This window comes from Balaenoptera acutorostrata, chromosome 10 (assembly GCF_949987535.1).
Source record: "Balaenoptera acutorostrata chromosome 10, mBalAcu1.1, whole genome shotgun sequence".
Taxonomy (NCBI): domain Eukaryota; kingdom Metazoa; phylum Chordata; class Mammalia; order Artiodactyla; family Balaenopteridae; genus Balaenoptera; species Balaenoptera acutorostrata.
This window is the reverse complement of record NC_080073.1, coordinates 36,334,930-36,357,978: the sequence shown is the minus strand read 5'-3', so window position 1 is coordinate 36,357,978 and position 23,049 is coordinate 36,334,930. Positions and strand designations below refer to the sequence as shown.

Here is a 23,049-nt window from a genome sequence, read left to right as displayed (position 1 = left end):
TTGCTCCGCGGCATGTGGGATCTTCCCGGACCAGGGCTAGAACCCGTGTGCCCAGCATTGGCAGGCGGATTCTTAACCACTGCGCCACCAGGGAAGCCCTTTGTTTTTGTTTTTAAATTCTTCAGAGTTGGGTTGAATTAATCACTTTTCTTATCAATTAGAAAAAAGTTATTGAACACTACATAAATATGGGAAATATAAAACACATGTTTAATATGGTCCCTATACACTGAAAGCATGTAATGCCAGCTGGGAAAACCTAACAGTGACGTAAGAGGGCAATGATGACTACCAAGTGCTCTGGACAGACCACACACAATGGGAGCAAAGCGAAGGAAGGCCTTGGTTTGAGCCAGGTCCAGAATGAGGATGTAACTGTGAAAAATGGAGAAAATGAAGATAATTCCAGGCAGAAGGATAAGAGCAAAGGTACAGAGTTGGAAAAGTGCAATGTGTACTTCAGACACAGCAACTAGACCAATTTGGTTTGGGTTGAGGGCTTCAACACAAGTGACAAGACAAGACTGGAAAGCTAGGTTGACGCTAACCTGGAGGCCTTATTTACCAAAGGTTTGGACTTCAACCTGAAGGAAATATGGGAACACTCGAACAGAGTTAAGTGCCATGAAAGTGAATGGTAGTGTACATATAGAAAGATGGGCAGTAATGTTCAGGATTGGAGTGGGGAGGAAGAGCCTGGAAGCTAGATTAGGGGATGCTTACTTTAGTAATTCTAAAAAGAAGACCAGAAACACCAGAAGATAGAGTGACAGGAAAGAAACACTTCATTTATGTAAGATGTCTGCAGTTTCCAAAAGACTTTTCCTTTAATGAGCTCATTTTACCCTCAGAACAGTTTGTAAAGTAGAACATCTGCCACATTTCGTTAAGTAAGGAACTGCTGCTCAGGGCATTTCCTTGTATGACTATCTGTCAGTCCATGTTTCTTTTCACGATTACTCATCTCTTAACCACTAGACTGTAAGCTCCTTGAGGGTATGCAGGAACCATTGATTTGTTTGCCCTGGAATCTCAGCTGCATTGCAAAGAGCCCTGCTCAGTACCTGATACCAGAAGATATTCATTAAATACATGATAGATGAGCAAGCAAATAACTGAAGAGCACATTTCCTCTTCCACTCTTGTGCCAATGACACTGAAATGTTTATTTTGCTTTGCTTTGTTTAATGTTTGTTCTGACAGTGGAAAAGCTTTGACAATTATACTATCTTTTTTTTGGCAGTTCCTAGACAAGAAGACCTCTTTTTTCCCCTAGGTAGGAGAGAAGAAAAATGCACAAAAGGGAATATCAGGTTCTCTGTCACCTTCACAGTAGTATCAGAAAGTCACGCTAAGTGATATATTACTAAGGATACAAAAAGGTTGACATTTGGTAGTTATTTTTTTCAAAAATGTTCTATTTTCTTGCAGAATAGAATGGATACTAAGATTAATAGCCATGCATACGAGCACTTACAGTGCCAAAGGTGAGAAACCCTGGCCTAGAACACTTGATGCCAAAAAGTGAGAAAATGCTCCAAAGAATGATGGACACAGGTCAAAAGACAAAGAAGCCAGCTTAACGGGGCTCCCACTGGCCACATCTAGGACAACTTACACATAAATAAAAATAATGAGTAACAAAACTATAGCTCACTGAATAAAACAGAAAACCATGAGTCCATACTGATATAAATTAATAAATCAAAAGTTTGACAAAGAATGGGATAGTTACATAGTTTCAAAGTACTTAGTCACAAAATACTAATTAATTACAAATGGAAAGAGGGTAATTTATCAGTGGAAAGCCTGGCACATACCACCATAAACAGCCGATCATCAGAAACAGGACAAATTGAAATCTGTGCCTCCTTTCAGGGTACATAAGACACAGCATCATTTCTGTGATGTTCCTGCCGAAGACCTATAACCCTAGTTTAATCTTGAGAAAACATCAGATAAACCCAAATTGAGGGTCATTCTAAAATATATCAGGCCTATAATCTCCAAACACATCAAGATCATGAAAATCAAAAGAAAGGCTGAAGACAACTTGACATCTAAATACGAAGCATGATTCTCAACTGGATCCCTTTGCTTTTACCAAGAAAAGGGGGCAGTGGGGAGGTGGGAGACTTTATTGGGGCAATTGGTCAAACTTGAATGGGGTCTGAGGTGTATTTGATGGTAATAACGTGTCAGTGTTAATTTCCGGATTTTGAGAGTTATCTTGTACTTACGTAGGAGAATGTCCTTACTGCAGAAGTAACACTGCAGGGTATTCTGGAGTGATGGAGCATCAGATGGACAACTTACTGCCAAGGACTCTGGGGTGGGAAAACATTTTCCCTATTGTACTTATAAGTTTTCCCTGTTTCTGGCTGTTTCAAAATTTTAAAAATATTTTTAAATGATTGGTTATCTCTCCAAAATGAAAGCAATAAATATAATCTTCATACATACACATGTATTCTTTCCAACAAGAGTGTTCTCTTTGTAGGACAAGTACTAAACTGAGTCTGGCATTTGATCACTAGGAAAGTAGTGCGAAACAGTGCTGTATAACAAAAAACGAAAGCCCAAAACAGGTTTTCCACATTGTAACCTTGACTTCAAACTCCAGTTCATCACAAATGAATTCATGGCCTTGGAAGATTTTTTACTCTTCTGGGTCAATACCCTAATCTGTAAAGCGGGAATACCAACTTTTTTACAGAGTGGCTCTGAGGATGAAATAAGCTGGTTTCTTTGAAAATGCCTTCCAGATTATAGATACTCAAGACTAATTCTCTCCCACTTCTAAACAATCTCTTTACAGCTTGCATCTAGTTAGTAAGTTTACATCTTAGTAAGCCTAAGAAGTAGGCTTCCTAATACCAAACAACTTTTCAGGTTAAAGGGATATTAAGGATCCTTTACTCCAATACCCCTGCTTTATGGAGAAGGAAATGAGACCCTGGACTTACACAAGGCAAAGGCAAACCACTCCCATCACAGAGAAACCAGCACCAGCTGGGAGCTCCAAGCACTGTGACACGCTCTCAAACGCTTCATCTTCACGGAACTTGGAAGCAAGCATTATAATGATTTTACAGGTAAGAAAACCAAGGTTCAAGCAAGATTAAGAAACTACTCAAAATTCAGGTCTCTATGACTCCAGCATTCATGAATTTCCCACTAAATGCTAACTCTATTATTTCCAAACATGATTAAGAAAGACACCACATATGTATGTTTAAAAGGGTTTTCTGTATACTATGCACTCAGGAAATTACTCCCTTACCCCCACAGTTCCCTGTTATCACTATAAAACAAATTATTTAACCCCCAAGTCTTCGTCCATCAACATCCTCAGCAATTTACAATAATCTTGTCAACTCCCCCTATCACAGACTTGTTTACTAAAAATCAGCAACAGTGTCAAATTTCTTAAAATGTCTTCCTACCTTAAATAGTTCCTCTTATTCCTACTGTTTAGAGCAAGGTTCTTCACCTGGAGTGCTAGGATCCATGAAGAGAATTCAGGGCTGCATGAATGTGAATGAGAGAAAGCTGTTACATCTGTTTTAACTAATCTCAAATTGAAATTTAAGATTTCCTTCAAATATGAGCGTAGGCGACAACACAGCAATATTAACAGTAACTGTAACTTTGTCACCACAGAAAGAACACATATTTTCATATCACATTACAGATGATGCAGATATACACAAAGATTTCCTTTTTAATCTTATGTATTTTATTTATTTAAAACCAGCAATCTGAGAATGGTCTACAGGCCTCACTAGTTTACCAAAGGGATATATGCATATCAAAAAGCTTAAGAACCCTTGGTTTTGAACAACAAAGCTGTTAATCTGCTGAGAATTTGAGAGAATAAAGGGGAAAAAAGTTTGGCTTTTAAACACATGAACCACTTATTCATTCAACAAATATTTACTTGGTTCTTGTACTGTGCTGTACTGTGAAGCAGCTATAAAGATAAAACATTGCCCCTTTGCCTCAAACTAGTGGGAAAGGAGACAAAAGCAAGTAACAAGGTTGGAATGTCTTAAGGCCTAGAGGAAAAGGGCAAAAGAAACCTTTGAACTCAAAGAAGAGGTTCTGTTTTCTCACTAAACAAACAAGGCACAATTTGAATAAAGGGAGAAGAATCAGAAAGCTCTTCTAGCTCTCAGTTGCTCCTACAGCCTGGACTGCAGGGGGCTTCTGGCAGCCCCTCCCTAGCCCAGGGGAAGGCAAAAGGAGACAGCTATCAAGAGGAAACAGCGGGACTTCCCTGGTGGTCCAGTGGGTAAGATTCCACGCTCCCAATGCAGGGGGCTTGGGTTTGATCCCTGGTTGGTGAACTAGATCCCGCATGCATGCCACAACTGAGAAGTCCGCATGCTGCAACTAAACATGCGGCAACGAAGATCCCGCGTGCCGCAGCTGAGAGCCAGCGCAGCCAAAATAATTTTAAAAAAAAAAAGAGAGAGAACAGTTGGGCAGTGACTGGACACGGCTGCCCAGCTAGGGCAAGTAGCTCATGGATCCTGATTTAACTCTCTGTAGAGCTGGTAGGCCCTTTCTATTCCACAGATGCTCTGGGAAAATTAAACAAGAAATTTTCTTAACTTTCTTTATATAATGTAGACGGGAAAACGTACAAGGGGGTAAAGTGGAGCCATGTTTCAAAATAAGATGACATTCACTTAATCTGTACAATCAAAATATAGTATGTGTGACTAATGATATTTTATTTATAACATAGTATTTACAGTAGCTGACTGAGAAAGTGGCAAATGAGTCTCTCTCTATATATAGAACTTAACTTATAAAACATTATGTTTAAATAAAGTAATTTGCTCAAAGTTTCACCCACTGAATTTTAATTCCACAATATCTGTTATAACATATCAACAAAACGTCACCAGGTAAAAGATAAAACCATCCCAGGGAAATACCACCAACCTTATAAAAATCTGTTTTATATCTTTATCTTTAGAACTGTCTTCCAATATTTACCAATGCAATTAGAAACCCACATGTTTACAATGTTTTCTCAACCCTTCTCGAAACTGACCTCCACCTACTACTGAGCACCTCCTTCGTTCCTAGCACTACACTAGGGATGGAAGATCATGATACAAAGGTCGGTCTTGCCCTAAAGGATTTTAAAGTTAGGGACAGAGCCACCGGGGGAATTTCTGAAATGCAAGACATTAGAAACCCAGCTGCACAGAGAAGGAAAAGTTAACCGTGAGTCAAGATAGCTGCCAAAAAAAAAGCTGCATGTAAAAGTAAAGGAACTTCATCTTGAAGAAGAATGGACAGAACCTTGGAAAGGTAGAGGAAAGAGTAGAAGACATTCCTAGCAGGGCAAGCAGGATGCAAAAGGCAGCAAGGCAGGCATGAGACTGGCATCAGCTGTGTGTATGGGTGGGGGGAGTGTGCTTGCACGTAAGGTGGAAGGACAGATCAGTCTGCTGGTGTATAGCATAAGGCCACACAGAGGGGTGTACACAGTAGAAAGTTACATATTACACAAAAGGCACCAAATAGGAAAGACTCCAGGAGTACTACGTTTTAAAGTTTATCTGTCAGCTGATATATACACAGTTAAAGGAAAATTAGGACTAGAGGCAGACCAGCAGAAAACAGCCCAGAGACGAAAGGCTGAGGGCTTGGGGCAGAGAAGCAGCCATCAGAATGGTGAGGAAACACTAAACCTAAGAGATATTTCAAAGTAGGAAATAACAGAAAAATCAGAGATGACTTCAAATTCTATCATGTGAAAGGCCAGAGTAGTGACACAGAACTGAGGTTTTGGGGTGGGGGACATGTCAAAGACTGGTGCATCCTTTATGACTGATACGGACTCCTGGGTTAAGAGTGGGCCATCCAGGGCTTCCCTGGTGGCGCAGTGGTTGAGAATCTGCCTGCCAATGCAGGGCACACGGGTTCGAGCCCTGGTCTGGGAAGATCCCACATGCCGCAGAGCAGCTGGGCCCGTGAGCCACAATTACTGAGCCTGCGCGTCTGGAGCCTGTGCTCCGCAACAAGAGAGGCCGCGATAGTGAGAGGCCCGCGCACCGCGATGAAGAGTGGCCCCCGCTTGCCACAACTAGAGAAAGCCCTCGCACAGAAACGAAGACCCAACACAGCCAAAAATAAATAAATAAATACTTAAAAAAAAAAAAAAAAAGAGTGGGCCATCCAGGTGAAGTCCCACAGGCAGGTGAAAATTAGGCTGGTAAGAGATGACAGAGTATAAGACAGGCTGGGCTGTAGATTATGAGTCAATGGCAAGTGCAGGCAGCTACTTCTCAGAAAAACCCAAGAGGAAGAAAAGGAGGTAACAAAAAGGGGAAAGGAGGTAGCACTTTTTGTTGACCACTATCAAAGTCACTTCACATACATTAAATAGAGAAGAAATATAAATGCAGTAAGTCAAGAAAATGCCCTCTCGCAAAGAGTGCACCATCAACAAAGACAATTATGAAAGGAAGTTCAATGGATAATGAAGACTGAGAAAAGGGCACTGGACATGCCAATGCAAAGATCACCAGCAACGTCTGAGAGAGCTTTCCAGTTGTGTGGCAGGAGCAGAGGCTGCAACGTGGGTGGCTGAGAGGAGAAGGCGGGGATACAAAGTGAATGCAGTGAATAGGAAGCAACCATATATTTAGGTATAAAACGAACAAGCAGCAAATGGACAAGATTTAATGGCCCCTTAAAAAGGGCAGCAATATCGAACAGTTCTCACAATCCTTTGTTCACCAAAGTAATTAGGAAAACACTGACCAAAAAATCCAAAAGTCAAAGGTTAGCGCCCATACTTCTCATTATTGAAGGTGCTAGAATTGAAAGAAAATGACAGACACATTTTAGTCTTTGCGAGCTCAATTCCATAACGAACAGAGTTCAGCTATAAATATAACAAATTAACATACACTGATTGGAACATATTCTGTCTTCTTTACAGTTGAAAGGTTTTGAGTGCTGAGAGACCAATAACAAAGACACAAAGAGCTTGTTAAGCTATAAAAAAAATTACAAATATTTCACACTACCTTTTTGAAATCCTAAACCATGTTTTTATAAATAAAACATCTGAAAGACCAATCACAATCATCTAGAAACTTGCTATAGGAGTTGTAGTGCTATAGAATTTGATTTGCAAAAACTCTTACTGGTTCAATGGAAATTTTTTTCCATGTTTCCAGTGTTGAGCCTTAAACAGAGATAGTCCCAGCCAATCATAAAACTTGCTAAGTTACAACTTATCCATTAGTTTGTACTCAAAATAATAAAAGTACTCATTCTTCAATCTTTTATCTGAAGAATAAACTCTTCTACAAAGGGGACCGTAAGTAACAGATAAATTTAGAATGGGCAGAATATGTCATCATGAATACAACTCTTAGTGGTATATATGGATGAGTTCAAAGCTGACCAGACGCAGTGTTCTACTAAAATCCACTGTTTTAGAATTTCATAATACTGAAAGCAATGCGAGAACTATGCCACCAGATAAAAAATTTCTGGACAAGTTCCTTATAGATTCTTAAATTCGTTCAAAATGTAACATTATTATACTTACAGAGTCATTAACTCAAGATGCAAACCTCACTTGTTACAAAGCATGTAACACCATCTTACCTTATAGAAAAAAAGAGCAGTTTTCTCCGTCAAGGACATACTAACGATTTTCAACAAAATGGTGGAAAATAAAACATTGCATTTATGAGCATTTCCCTGTGCCTTTTATCAGAAACATTCCTACAAGTTACTATTGCAAAACGAAGTACATTTTGTTTTAGAATATAATCATGACCTCTAAAAATCTTCTCCTGTTAAGAATTTTTACTTATAACTTGAAATAGCAGAAAAATCTAGAATTGACAAGAAAAAAAAAAGGTAACTCCTAAGAATTAAGAGTGATTTAAAATTGCATCAGGGGGACTTCTCTGATGCTGCAGTGCTTAAGAATCTGCCTGCCAATGCAGGGGACACGGGTTTGAGCCCTGGTCCGGGAAAATCCCACGTGCTATGGAGCAATTAAGCCCGTGCGCCACGACTACTGAGTCTGTGCTCTGGAGCCTGTGAGCCACAACTACTGACCCTGCATGCTGCAACTACAGAAGCCTGCGCGCCTAGAGCCCATGCTTCGCAACAAGAGAAGCCACTGCAGTGAGAAGCCCGCGTACTGCAACGAAGAGTAGCTCCCACTCGCTGCAACTAGAGAAAGCCCGCGTGCAGCAACGAAGACCCAACACAGCCAAAAATAAAATTTAAAAAAAATAATTTTTTTTAATTTACAAAATAAAATTGCATCGGGACTTCCCTGGTGGTCCAGTGGTTAAGACTATGTGCTTCCACTGCAGGGGGCATGGGTTCGATCCCTGGTCAGGGAGCTAGGATCCCACATGTGCAGAAAAAAATAAAATAAAATAAAAAATAAAATTGCATCAATTTTGTTACATTCTACGAAATGATTACAACTGCATATATTACTGTTAGCTCTTGTTTTTTCTTTTGCCAAAATGCTCTCACACTTTCATTACTATTAGATAATAATCAGTCAATTGATAGTTTCAATTACTTTAAGAAAGAACATGGCTTATTTATACAGCATCGTTTTCTTTAAAAACAGTCTTGAGATCAGGGAGGAAGACAGCTGACTCCTTGTGCCAGGCATTGTGCGATATAATACCTCATCCATTCCACCACCCTTTGAAATAGTCCCATTCTAAACAACAAGGTCCTAATGTATAGCACAAGGAACTATACTGAATATCCTGTGATAAACCATAATGGAAAAGAATATAAAAAAAGAATGTATATATGTGTACGACTGAGTCACTTTGCTGTATAGCAGAGACTGGCACAACATTGTAAATCAACTATACTTCAATAAAAAAATAAAATAAAAAATTTAATATATGGTAAAAAATAATTAAAAAGTAAAAAAAGAAAAAAAGAAATAGTCCCATTCTAAAGGCCAGGAAATCAGGTTTATTTTATTTTTGGCTGCACTGGGTCTTCGTTGCTGCACACGGGCTTTCTTCTAGTTGCGGCGAGCAGGGGCTACTCTTCATTGCGGTGCATGGGCTTCTCACTGCGGTGGCTTCTCGTTGCAGAGCACAGGGTCTAGGCGTGAGGGCTTCAGTAGTTGTGGCACACGGGCTTCAGTAGTTGTGGCTCCTGGGCTCTAGAGTACAGGCTCGGTAGTTGTGGCGCATGGGCTTAGTTGCTCCGCGGCATGTGGGATCTTCCCAGACTAGGGCTCGAACCCGTGTCCCCTGCACTGGCAGGCGGATTCTTAACCACTGTGCCGCCAGGGAAGCCCCTATCAGTCTTTCGTTTCTTTTTATTACTAGATAATATTCTACTGTATGGGTATATCACATTTGACTCACCCATTCATCAGTTGATGGACATTTTAGTTGTTTCCACTTTTTGGCTGTTATACATAATGCTGCTGTGAGCCTTCATGTACAAGTTTTTGTGTATAATATTTTCATTTCCCTTGGGTATATACCTAGGAGTGGAATTGCTGGGTCATGTGGTAACTCTATGTTTACCTTTTTGAGAAACCGCCAAACTGTTTTCCAAAGTTGTTGTACCATTTTACATTCCCACCAGCAATGTGTGGTGGTTCCAGTTTCTCCACATCCTTGCCAACACTTGCTAGTCTCTCTCTCTCTCCTGATTATAGCCATTTTTGTGGCTTTAATTGGGGAAATAGAAATTAAAATACAGTGAGATGCCATTATGCACTCATATGCAAATGTTGATATTTTAAAATCCAAATGTAGGGAGTGAGTAGGTGGAGGTCTATTATTTTTTGTATGACTCAAATATGGTTTTGGCTTTTTTTTTTAATGATTTTGTTGAGGTGACGTTGCTTTATGCTCTCATTTTGAGGCTCCTCTAGCTTCATAATTTCTCTCTGCTGTATTGAAGTTTATGCTAGCTGTGTCTTTATTCATTCACTCCATCAACACTCATTGAGGGGGCCTGTCTGTTTCTAAGGAACCAGTCCCGAGAGCGCCTAGGACACCTGATTTTGTGATGAGAATAAAGAATACGATAAAACAGCTGAACAATTAGAAGGTAGACTAGCTATGTTGTTGTTCCTCAGAGCTTTTTACAGAGGAATACCTGTTACCAGTGACAGCTCTCAGATGTATTTTTTATTTATTGTTAGCTGATTCACTGGGTGGTGTTTCTGAAAACATTCTAAGAAGTGACTTGTTCTCTTTCCTGAATTGGGGCTTTAGAATATGCAGGAAAATGTCTAAGAGGAAATGATAGAAAATGAGGAAATCTATTTTGGTAAAGCTTATGTGTAAAGATTTTGTTTTCAATGGAACTTAGTATGGGGAAGACAGAACTTAGGTTTTGGATTTGGTTGTCATTTACTAGTTGTGTAGCTTTGGGAAAGTTAAATGATTTCTCTTTATGCTAAGTTATACTAAGTTAAGCCAATCACAAAAGATCACATATTATATATCATTTATACAAAATGTCTAGAATAGGCAGATCTAGAGAGAGAGAAAGTAGATTACTGGTTGCCTTAGGCTGAGGAAGCAAGGAAGTAGGGATAAAGAGTAACTGCTAACAGGTACAAAGTTTCTTTTTGGAATAATGAAAATCTTCTAAAATTAGATTATGGGGACTTCCCTGGTGGTGCAGTGGTTAAGACTCCACGCTCCCAATGCAGGGGGCCCAGGTTCGATCCCTGGTCAGGGAAATAGATCCCACATATTGCAACTAAGAGTTCGCATGCTGCAACTAAGAGTTCAAATGCCACAACTAAAATATCCCACATGCCTCAACTAAAAAGATCCCGCATGCCGCAATTAAAGACCCCACGTGCCGCAACTAAGACCCAACGCAGCCAAGTAAATAAATAAATAAAAAATTTAAAAAAACTAATAAAAATAAAATTTGATCATAAAGATGGTTTCCACAACTCTGGAAATATACTAAAAATCACTGAATTGTTTACTTTGAATAAGTGGTAAACTTCATGATAAGTAAATCAAATCTCAATAAAGCTATTTTTAAAATAAAAGAAAAAGGGGCTTCCCTGGTGGCGCAGTGGTTAAGAATCTGCCCCCGCTCACAGCAACTAGAGAAAGCCCACGTGCAGCAATGAAGACCCAATGCAGCCAAAAAATAATTAATTAATTAATTTAAAAAAGAATAGAGGCATCAAACTATTAAAAATAAATAAAATAAGAGAAAAAGTAAAGCCTACAATTGTTTGTTTTTCAATATTCTGCATCAAATGGCAATGTATGCAGTGGGGGAAGACTTATTTCATCAAAAACAATGTAACTGGGCTTCCCTGGTGGCTCAGTGGTTTAGAATCCGCCTGCCAATGCAGGGGACACGGGTTCTATCCCTGGTCCAGGAAGATCCCACATGCCGCGGAGCAACTAAACCCGTGCGCCACAACTACTGAGCCTGTGCTCTAGAGCCCACGAGCCACAACTACTGAGCCCATGCACCACAACTACTGAAGCCCGTGTGCCTAGAGCCCGTGCCCTGCAACAAGAGAAGCCACCGCAATGAGAAGCCCGTGCACCACAAAGAAGAGTAGCCCACACTCACCACAACTAGAGAAAGCCCACGTGCAGCAATGAAGACTCAACTCAGTCAAAAAAAATAAATTAAAAAAATTAGAAACAAACAAACAACTGTTTTTCTTTTATTTAGGCCGCTGTCTTTTTAGCACCCTACTTTTAGCAGTAAAAGAAAAGAAAATACGGGGCTTTCTAAGATCCAGAACACACTCATTAATAACTAAAGGACAAAGGAAGAACAATCATTAGAGCTTTAAGTTCACACTCCTACCTCCAAAGTAGGAGCGATTTGCTCACTCACTATCAGACACCACGGGCCCCCCTGAGTTCTAGTAATCATACAATCACAGCCTTAATCTTGATCGTCCCAGTGCCAGCCTGAGGCCACAGACATGTCAGTCTGGCTGAGTTCGGGATGAGCTTATATCCAACATTTAAAGCAGACAATGTCCAACGTTCCCAAAGTGGCTGTCCCGTCTCACACCCCACCAGCAGTGAACCAAGATTCCATGGCTCCACAAACTCATTTCCCAGTGAGATTTTTTAATTTTTGCAAACCTAGCGAGTGTAGAACGGTATCTCACTGTGTTCTGATTTGCATTTCCCCAATTAAAGTAAGGTTGAACACCTTTTTTTAACATCTACTGACCACTGGATTTCCTCTTTTGGGAAGTGCCCGCTCAAGTCATTTTTCCATTGGGCTGTCTTTTTTATCTATTGATTTGAAAGAGCTCTTTATATATTCTGATAGTTATATGTGATTATAATTAATGTTCCTACTCTGTGGCTAATTTTTTTTACTCTCTTTATGGTATCTGTTGATAACACTTTTAATTTTAATGTAGTCACATTTAACAACCTTTTCTTTGTAGTTAGTGTTTTTTGGTTTTCTTTCTCTTTTTTTTTCTCTCTTTCTTTCTGGCTGTGTTGGGTCTTCATTGCTGCATGCGGGCTTTCTCTGTTTGTGGTGAGTAGGGGTTACTCTCTGTTGCAGTGCACAGGCTTCTCATTGCAGTGGCCTCTCTTGTTGCGGAGCACGGGCGCTAGGCGCGCGGGCTTCGGTAGTTGCGGCACACGGGCCCTAGGGCATGTGGGTTTCAGCAGTTGTGGCATGTGGGCTCAGTAGTTGTGGCTCACAGGCTCTAGAGCTCAAGCTCAGTAGTTGTGGTGCATGGGCTTAGTTGCTCCGCGGCATGTGGGATCTTCCTGGACCAGGGATCAAACCCGTGTCCCCTGCATTGGCAGGCAGATTCTTAACCACTGTGCCATCAGGGAAGTCCCCAGTTAGTGCTTTCTGCACCTTGTTTTAAAAAATTCTTCCCTACCCTGAAGTCACAATGATCTTCTCTTATTATTATTACCTAAAATTTTTTAAATTATGCCTCTACATTCAGTTCCTTAATCCATCAGCTACAAGGGAAAGATTCAATTTCATTTTTTTCCCCTACATGCAAAACTGATTATTGGGAACTAGATCTGATCCCAGTAACTAGACTCAACCACTGAGCAAAATAGGAAACTAACAAGATCCTTCTTTTGTTGAGGACCTACTATGCCAGCTAGGAGTATTTTACATACCTTATACAAATATGCAATAATTCTGTGAAGTACAAAAAAACTAAAGCTAAGAAACAAGTTCAAGGTGTTAAAAGATAAAGATGGGATCCACATCTGTCTCATCTAATGTCCGTGTTCTTTTTACCATACCACACTGTTTTAGGTAAGAATTTGACCTCTGGATAAAAGAGGAAACATTTTCATTTGAGGATGCAGTAGTCACTTTACTCTCCAGGTCTGCTAATAAAATGATGCTTACTTTATTTTAATGGTCAGGGAACAGATATTTATTGAGTGCCTATTACCTTCCAGGTATTGTTCCCTACTCTGGGGATCAAGTGATAAACAAAACAAAGTCCCTATCCTCTTGAGGGCTTACGTCTAACCTGCTCATAGCAGTCTCCCATGTCCCTTCTGCATGACCCAGTCTTACACACTTAATAAAGAAATACTTCCTCAAAAGCAGAGCAATAGGACTGCAACATGTTGCACTGTCAAGTTTAAGGCTGAACTTAAATAGCAACTTGGAGAAATTTCACCATTTCACACAGACAGAACGCCATGAAAGAAAGCATCGCCATGCCTCTTCCCTTCTCCTGTAGGTTATACTTTCACTTTTCAAAAAACATTAGCAATATTTCCAAATTACCTTAACAAAATGAGCATGACTTCTTGTAAGAAAAATGAGCATACATCTTGTGCTATTTCTTAACCCTTTTCTTTTCCTCTTTAAAAAGATGCATGTCTATGTACAATAAGCAGTAATAAACTTCTGCTTAATTTCTTTACTACAAATGGGATGTCTATGCATATTCAGAAAATAGAAGAATTCAAGAACTAGGAGAGGGACTTCCCTGGCGGTCCAGTGATTAAGACTCCACGCTTCCACATCATGGGGCATGGGTTCGATCCCTGGTCAGGGAACTAAGATCCCACATGCCGTGTGGCGTGGCCAAAAATAAAAAAAATTTAAAAATAAAGAACTAGGAGAGAAAAAAAGGTAACTATGCAGAGAAATGCGAGAGGCCAAGAACTACCTTTATTTTCCCATCACCTGCTTGCATCTGTTTCCATCTTTCAGACAAAGGAAACGCCCTTTCCAGAGGCTCTAGATTCCACCCCTTTCACCCACTTAATAATATAACATCATCAGTTATTCCTTCTGTACTACATTTCCACAGGATTAGTCACATCAGAGGAACATACAAACACGCTCTAATGCTGCCATCTCAATAATCAAAGAAAACCTCTGCTGACCCCGTCATGCCCTCTAAGAACTTCTCCATTTCTCTGCTTTCCCTTCACAGTAAGAAGTCTCATCTCAGAAGCTTGTCTACATGTGCCATTTCCTCACTTCCTCCCCAATCTGGCTAGTCTATCCTAACACACTGACATTACTCTTGGACAGATCACCATTGACCTTTCAATCACCAAATCCAATGGTTTCCTCTCTGGTCTCACCAGGCACCCCCATCTATACAGTAAACTCCTCAAAGCATTTTCTCCTCTCAGCTACTGTGACACTACTGTCCTGGTTTTCCTTCTTCCTCTCTGTCCAATCCATCTCACTCTCTTTTGCTGGCTCCTCCAGAATCACACAAACTCTAAATCTTGGAATTCCTCAGAGCTGAGTGCTGAGCTCTCTTTTTCCCATATACATCCAACATTCTCTTCCTGGGTGATATCATGCAAATTCATGGCACTTGCTCCCTGAGCTCCAGACACATATGTCCAACTACTCATTTGGAATCTCCATTTCAATGTTGCACAGGCAAGCAAAACAGAACTCTAATTTGCTTCTAAACCCAACCCTCCCCAGGCTTCCCCATCTCAGTGATAAACAACCAACCAAGCCAAAAACTTAGAAACCATGGTCAATGGCTCAATCGCCCTCACTCCGTCCATTAGCAAATCCTACTGAGTCTACTGTGACCATGTATCTTGAAATTAACCACTTCTCTCCATTTTCACTATCATCCTAATCCAAGCCACCTGGACTATTGCAGTAGCCTCCAAACTGCCTCTCCTTTCACACTTGGAAGTCTCTTCTCTACACAGCAGATAGAAATCTTTTTAAAGGCAAAGCAGAGGGAATTCCCTGGTGGTCCAGTGGTTAGGACTCCACGCTTCCACTGCAGAGGGCACGGGTTCAATCCCTGGTTGGGAACTAAGATCCCGCAAGCCATGAGGCACAGCTAGAAAAGAAAAAAAAAAAAGGCAAAATAGATCCTGTCACAATCGTACTTAAAGCCTTTCAGTAACTTCCTAGGTAATAAACTCCAAACTCCTTACCAGGATCTACAAGGCCTTGGAAGGTCTGGTCCCTACTTACCACTCCATCTTCCTTCCAATCACTCCCTCTGTTGGTTCCTAATTCACCTCAGACTCTTTCCTAAGTACTATCCCCTTGCCCAAAGTGCTCCTCACACAGCTGCTTCTCACCCTTCACATCGTAAGTCTAAAAGTCACCAGCACAGAAAGATTTTTTTCTCGTCACCCTATTGAGCATGTCCTCATCTTATTCTCTAACATATCATTCAGCCTACCAGCCAAGTACTTATCACAAATACTAGCTTCTATTTATTTCCTTACTAGTTTATTATCTCCCTACTTTCCCAAAATACAAGCTTCCCTCTGTTTGGGTTATACATGCAGTGCCAATAAATATTTGTAGAATGAGTGGCACAAAAAAGAAATAAATCAAGGACAGAGGAAGGAGAGAAAAGAAGGGAAGAAAAGAAAACATTTCCTATCTATAGCCAGGTTTCCACCAGAGTTTTATAGTACAGATTTTTCCATACTGTAAGTGAAAGTAGAGGTTCGTTGTCGGCTAAGTTGAGCCTAACAGTAATATTCTATACATAACTTAACTTATTTGTAAAGTACAGCTCTAGCAGCGATCTGTTTATTTTATACTCAGTGCATTTCTATTGAAAGATCAAATTATCGCTTCTCTACAACTAGTCTCAGCAGTTACTAGTACACACTTAAATTTGCCAATGTAAATGAGAAAATTTTGCTTAAAACATAATGCCAAGAGGAGAAAAAGATAATTATAAAATGTAAGTGCTTTATGCCTAAATGCATTAGAAAAATGCCTCTAAAAGAGCAAAATGTTAATGAGGGGTGATCGGTAACCGAGATACACTGTTATTACCTCTTCGTTTGTGTATGTTTAAAATTTCCCATAATAAAAAGTTAAATAAGAGTAAATGCCTCTAAGAAGTCAAAAGTAAGTAAGTATCTCTGGGTCACAGCTATTTTCCTAGCTCAAGTGCGCTCTGTTGCCCTCTGGAGACTTAATTTAAATGAATTGATGACAGTTTCTAAAGGTGTTTTCGTAAGACATGGACTCCTTGGGAGTGTCTGCGGGCCCTTCCACCGGCTAGGTGTCACAGACTTCCAGCCCAGCCTCCTTTCTATGAGAGTCTCCAACAACCACAGCTCAAAAACAGAGCAACTTTAGGGGAGGAATAAAATCGTTTAAAAGGAGTAAGTAGTGGAAGCATGAAGAAAGGGAAAATAAATGATTTTTGCTTAAACTTAAACAGAACATTTTTTTTCCTAGAATTTTGATGAGGCAATATTTCTCTAAAGCGCACTTCAGATTCTGAAAGGGACTTACAGAAAACTAAATGCAAATCCGCCAAAGGCCAGTATCCCCAGCCAAAATGGCCCTCCTCCTCCACGACTCCAACATTTCAAAATGTTGCTGCTGTCAGTGGTAGAGATGCTGCTGTGAAGGCCTCATTTATTAGGTGGCACAGAGAACAGAAGAATGTAAGCTGCTCTGGCAGTAGTTAATTTTTTTGCTATAGAAATACTCTGGTCTATGGGAAAACAAAAATCATAGTTTATTTTCAGTTTGTTTAGACTGAAGAAAATAATCCTATTAGGAAAGTAAGGGACTGCAGCTAGTCACAATTTTAAGACTGATTTTATCCTTACAAGTGAATCCATGAACATAATGAGATGGATCCAAACTGGCACATGAAAGATCCATTTATTTAGTTTACAAGTAGAAAAGGATCATCGTTTAAGAAAAATAATTAGCAATACAGAAATCCAAAATAACCTGATGAAAGAAATAAGCTAGTACTTGAACATAAATTATTTAATTCACCAAAAACAGGATAAATTATTCCCTGAAGATAACTTTTAACATTAAAAAGCCCTTAGAGTTTCAGATTTAAGGAAAAAAGCAACGATGTGAATTTCATAAATAAATTACAGTAGAATTCTAAATCTGTAAATGTAATCACTGCATAGGATTTCATTTTGTCTTTCTTTTTTGGGGGGTAGGTGGAAGAAGTATTTTTTGATCTATCAGTGACAGACCTCACATCCAAAAAACAGACATTCAACCTAAATCCCTAGGCCAATTTTAATTGGGGCCTAGAGAAGCAGGGAAGTAGGCAACAGAAGTCCCACTAATTCCTACCATTTCCACTATGATCTCCCTCCACATCTTGAGAGATTTAAATGTTGCCATCCCTAATCAAAAATAAGCTTATCAGTAATAGATTCATGTCATAAATATTGACGAGCACTGAACATGAATATAGTTTGCAATCAAGTATATTTAGACCTTGGTATCCTTGTTCATAAGCGAGAAAAGGAGCAACAGGATGCTGGCAATGTGTCTTGGGGGGTGTGGGGGAGGTGAGAATGATCTGAACAGCAAAGGGAGGAGCACTCAATCAGAGGTACCATAAATACAAGCCTGTCACATCTTAGACCAATAACTGATAGCAGGGCTCTGAGTAAGGACTACAATCAGATTAGGAGAGGCCAGTATGATCTTGTAGGTGACAGAGATCTAATCTGGGACACAACTGGGCCTAAACACAGATTTACTGAACTCACGGAAATGAGCACTTAATCACACTAAGAGATCACGGCCACAGTGAAGATATGTTTCCTGTCGTGTTCCATTTCGAGAGGCTGAGTTCAGTTTTGTGGTTCAACACATGGATGTGACTAGGCTAAGTTGGAATTTAATTCTTAGCTTTCTAATGTTGCACTCATGATCTCAGATCTTACCCTTGCTATTAATTTAGTTTGTCCTACATCTAAGTTTATCTCTACATATGAATTAAATAAATACCACCTGTGCTGGACAGTTTATGTTGGTACTCAGCCCCATGTTTACCCTTCTAGACTCTCCCTGAATCATCAGGTGTGAATCCGCATCGCCAGCCCCCCTTGTCAGTTGTGCTCTCACTCCACTCTGGCAGCAGCCCTGGCAGGCATACAGGTTCCTGCTTGGCGGTTAGTGAACTCCTGCAGTATAGGTGAAAAATGGTGGTGTGTGGGCTCTACGCAATACCACCTTCCCCTTTGCTCCTCCAGCCCTTCCTTTTGTATCCAATTCCTAGAATCATACCCCCCCTTTTTTTAATTGACATATAGCTGATTTACAATGTTGTATCAATCTCTGCGGTACAGCAAAGTGACTCAGTTATACACATAGAATTATATGCCCTTTTGATTGAAGCACCTAGGAGTGGTTTCCTGACTAGACATTGTCTGATAGCCTACCAAATTCAGAATTTATATAATTCACAAACCAGGGTGGGGAGCTATGCTATAAAATATTCATTCATCCATTCAGTCAACAACTTCTTACTGAGCACCTACTGTAGGCAAGACCCTGTTCTAGGTGCTGGAGATACAACATAGACAAAAATCCCTGTCGTCAAAGAGCTAACATTCAAGTGGAGGAGAGAGATAATACACAGGCTAGAGGAGTAAAATACACAGTGTTAGACAATAAATGCTAAGGAGAAAAAAAATAATCAGGGGCAGGGATATGAAATTTTGCAGGAGGTTAAAATTTTCTTTTTTTTAAATTGAGGTATAGTTGATTTACAAAATTAGGTAATAAGGGACTTCCCTGGTGGCGCAGTGGTTAAGAATCCACCTGCCAATGCAGGGGACATGGGTTCGATCCCTGTCCAGGAAGATCCCACATGCCAAGGAGCAACTAAGCCCATCCAACAACTACTGCACTTATGCTCTACAGCCCGCAAGCTACAACTACTGAGCCCGTGTGCCACAACTACTGAAGCCCACACGCCTACAGCTCGTGCTCCGCAACAAGAGAAGCCACCGCAATGAGAAGCTCTCGCACTGCAAGGAAGAGTAGCCCCCACTTGCTGCAACTAGAGAAAACACACGCACAGCAACGAAGACCCAACGCAGCCAAAAATAAATAAATAATAAATAAATTTACCAAAAAAAAAAAATTAGGTAATAAGTTTCAGGTGTACAACACGGTGATTCACAATTTTTAAAGGTTATACTCCATTTATAGTTATTAAAATATTGGCTATATTCCCTGCGCTGGACAATATATCCTCGTAGCTTACTTATTTTATACATAGTAGTTTGTACCTCTCTTAATCCCCTACCCCTATCTTGCCCCACTCCCTACTGGTAACCACTAGTTTGTTCTCTATATCTGAGAGTCTGTTTCTTTTTTGTTACATTCACTAGTTTGTTTTTTTTTTAGATTCCACATATAAGTGATATCATACAGTATTTGTCTTTCTCTGACTGACTTATTTCACTGAGCGTAATACCAGGAGGGTTGAAATTTTAATCACACAGGTCACTGAGGTGATTTTGGGGGAAAGACCCCAAGGAAGCAAGAGAGCTAGTCATGCATGTATCTCCAGGAAGGCATTCCTGCAGAGGAAACAACACGTGCAAAGGCCCTCAGGTGGGAACCCCCTGGGCTTGCTGGAGAGCAGATAATGGGGAGGAAGTCTGAGAGGTGGGAAGGCTAAGCCATGGAGCCTTGTGGGATATGACAAAGACTTGAGTGAAAGCAGGAAATTCTGAGCAGAGGAGTGACATCATCTGACTTACCTGTTAACAGAATCTCACTGTGTCAAGGGTAGCCTGGAGGAAGCAAGGGCAGAAGGAGGGGAATCAGTTAGGAGGCTACTGTAATAATCCAAATGAGACTGGATGATAGCTAAGACAAAAAATAATGACAGTGAGGATGCTCAGCAAATTCTGAATATATCTTGAACTCCTATGTGGTCATTAAAAAGTCGGGGGCTGGTCCCTGAATCTTGCTGAAATCCACAACAATAGAAATTTCTAGGGCTTCCCTGGTGGCGCAGTGGTTGAGAGTTCGCCTGCCAATGCAGGGGACACTGGTTCGAGCTCTGGTCCGGGAAGATCCCACATGCCGCGGAGCAACTAAGCCCGTGCACCACAACTACTGAGCCTGCGCTCTAGAGCTGGTGAGCCACAACTACTGAGCCTGCATGCCACAACTACTGAAGCCCGCGCGCTTAGAGCCCGTCCTCCGCAACAAGAGAAGCCACCACAATGAGAAGCCCGCACACCACAATGAAGAGTAGCCCCCCCCGGCAACTAGAGAAAGCCCATGCACAGCAACGAAGACCCAATGCAGCCAAAAATTAATTAATTAATTATATATATATATTTTTTAATTTATTATTATTATGTTTTAATGCTATTCTTGTCTGCTTACATTCTTTTTATTTATGTATGTATGTATGTATGTATGTATGTATGGCTGTGTTGGGTCTTCGTTTCTGTGCGAGGGCTTTCTCTAGTTGTGGCAAGCGGGGGCCACTCTTCATCGCGGTGCGCGGGCCTCTCACTATCGTGGCCTCTCGTTGCCAAGCACAGGCTCCAGACACGCAGGCTCAGTAATTGTGGCTCACAGGCCGAGCTGCTCCGCGGCATGTGGGATCTTCCCAGACCAGGGCTCGAACCCGCGTCCCCTGCATTGGCAGGCAGATTCTCAACCACCGCACCACCAGGGAAGCCCAATTAATTAATTATAAATAAATAAAATTGATGATGCAGTTAACTGTACCCTCCTAGGGCATAAAAGTTATTTAAAAAAATTTCTATCTGACTCCTACCAGGTGAGAATATAATTAGTCAAAGAAAATGTAATAATTGCAAATTAACTTCCTACAATATTCAATATATGGAAAAATTAATGCATAACATGCCAGGGTTATAAAAATTTTAATAAATCAAAACAGCAAATGAGTCACATATAAGCACTCAGCATAATAACCTCCCTCAGCAATTAAACAGCAAATTAGGGGAACTCAACAGACAACAAAGTGAAAAGTTTGGGGCCCATTTAGGATATACTGTAATCTTGCTAAGCTGCATGCTTATGGACACAAGTTAAAAGAGTTTCCCCTCCATCCCCATGTCCTGACTGCTGCTCACTCCAGTTCCAGGCAGGTCCCAATGAGCCTGCCTTCAGTTTCAGATACAACAGCCCAAGATCACTGTAGCTAGTTCTTTGCTTCTTCTGGTACTCTCAAAGAGGGAAAGTTAGTGGGAACCTCACCAAAGTTAAACAGCTTTAGGAGGAAGCAGCACTAAAGATAAAGGCTTGGGAAGGGATTTGAAAAGGAAAAGTTCAGGATTCTTTTCTTATTTTGCACTGGACCTTTTCTCCATTAAAAACTGAAATGTCGGGCTTCCCTGGTGGCGCAGTGGTTGAGAATCTGCCTGCCAATGCAGGCGACACGGGTTCGAGCCCTGGTCTGGGAGGATCCCACATGCTGCGGAGCAACTGGGCCCGTGAGCCACAACTACTGAGCCTGCGCGTCTGGAGCCTGTGCTCCGCAACAAGAGAGGCCGCGATAGTGAGAGGCCCGCACACCGCGATGAAGAGTGGCCCCCACTTGCCACAACTAGAGAAAGCCCTCGCACAGAAACGAAGACCCAACACAGCCAAAAATAAATAAATTAATAATTTTTAAAAAAGCACAAATATTTTTAAAAAAAAACCTGAAATGTCTTAAGTCTGAGAAAGTCTTACACTAATAATATATGAGTAAGTATTCAAAGATTACTCACTCCCTGACCTTTACTCCCACAAACATTATTCCACAAAAACCATTTCTCAAAATAACACCCTACAAAAATGTTAGCCCCTCCTCCCAGCCCTGTCAAAGTATCTTCCATAGGAGGCACTTTGTACCTTTCTGACAGCACTTAAACACTAGCTATTTTGTATCGTATCTTATCCTGGTACTATAAGCTTCTCAAGGGCAGGGAATTTACTCAACTTTGTATTCCCTAAACTCCTGGCACCACCGCTTTATAAAGTCTGCTGAATAAATTTCTATGTCAACAGATCATGGTACCTCCAATTCAGTAGAGAGGAAAAATCCACAACTTTCTAATGCAGCAATAACGTTCCTGCCTCCAGGGAGGGGTAATGTCATTCTCACAAGAGAAGGAAATTCAGTGCCCACCACCTCGAGGTGCCTCAAGGTCAGCACTGCTGACAGTCCTGGTGTGCACACTGACCAATCGGGAGTGCCTTTTTCACCTGAGAGGGCGTTAAAGCAGAGCTCCTGTGTGAATTTATTAGGCATTATCCACAGGCAATTCGCTTGCTCTACAGTCCTCTTCAAATCCTCTGACGTTAAAACAAGGCTTCAAACCATTGTTTCTTCCACCTGTTCTTTAAACACTGAACGGTCCACCTTGCCAGGCTGCCCTGTTGTTTACAATGCTTTTCACATTACAAGGAACTTGACTAAATCTAATTGCCGATTTCTATACTTCTTTTTCTGAGCTCACTTTTTTCTTTAATTATTTATTTATTTATTTATTTTTGGCTGCATTGGGTCTTCGTTGCTGCATGTGGGCTTTCTCTAGTTGCGGCGAGCGGGGGCTACTCTTTGTTGTGGTGTGCAGGCTTCTCATTGTTGTGGAGCAGGGGCTCTAGGCGCACAGGCTTCAGTAGTTGTGGCGCGTGGAATCAGTAGCTGTGGCTCTCAGGCTTAGTTGCTCCGCGGCATGTGGGAGCTTCCCGGACCAGGGATCGAACCCATGTCCCCTGCACCGGCAGGCGGATTCTTAACCACTGCACCACCAGGAAAAGTCCTGA

At 40.9% G+C, this 23,049-nt stretch overlaps 1 protein-coding gene across 5 annotated transcripts in view; it reads right to left on the bottom strand.

Moving 5' to 3' along the window:
- The window catches only part of SFMBT1 (Scm like with four mbt domains 1), a 136,971-nt gene that overhangs the window by 100,210 nt on the left and 13,712 nt on the right, over positions 1 to 23,049 (bottom strand). For 2 of the 5 annotated variants that reach the window (XM_057555348.1, XM_057555349.1), the window contains exon 2: positions 3,447 to 3,527. The exons of the other annotated variants lie outside the window; for them this stretch is intronic. The gene's annotated coding sequence lies outside the window, so the exon portion shown is untranslated. The remainder of the gene's footprint in view (positions 1 to 3,446; positions 3,528 to 23,049) is intronic. 5 annotated transcript variants of the gene reach the window in all.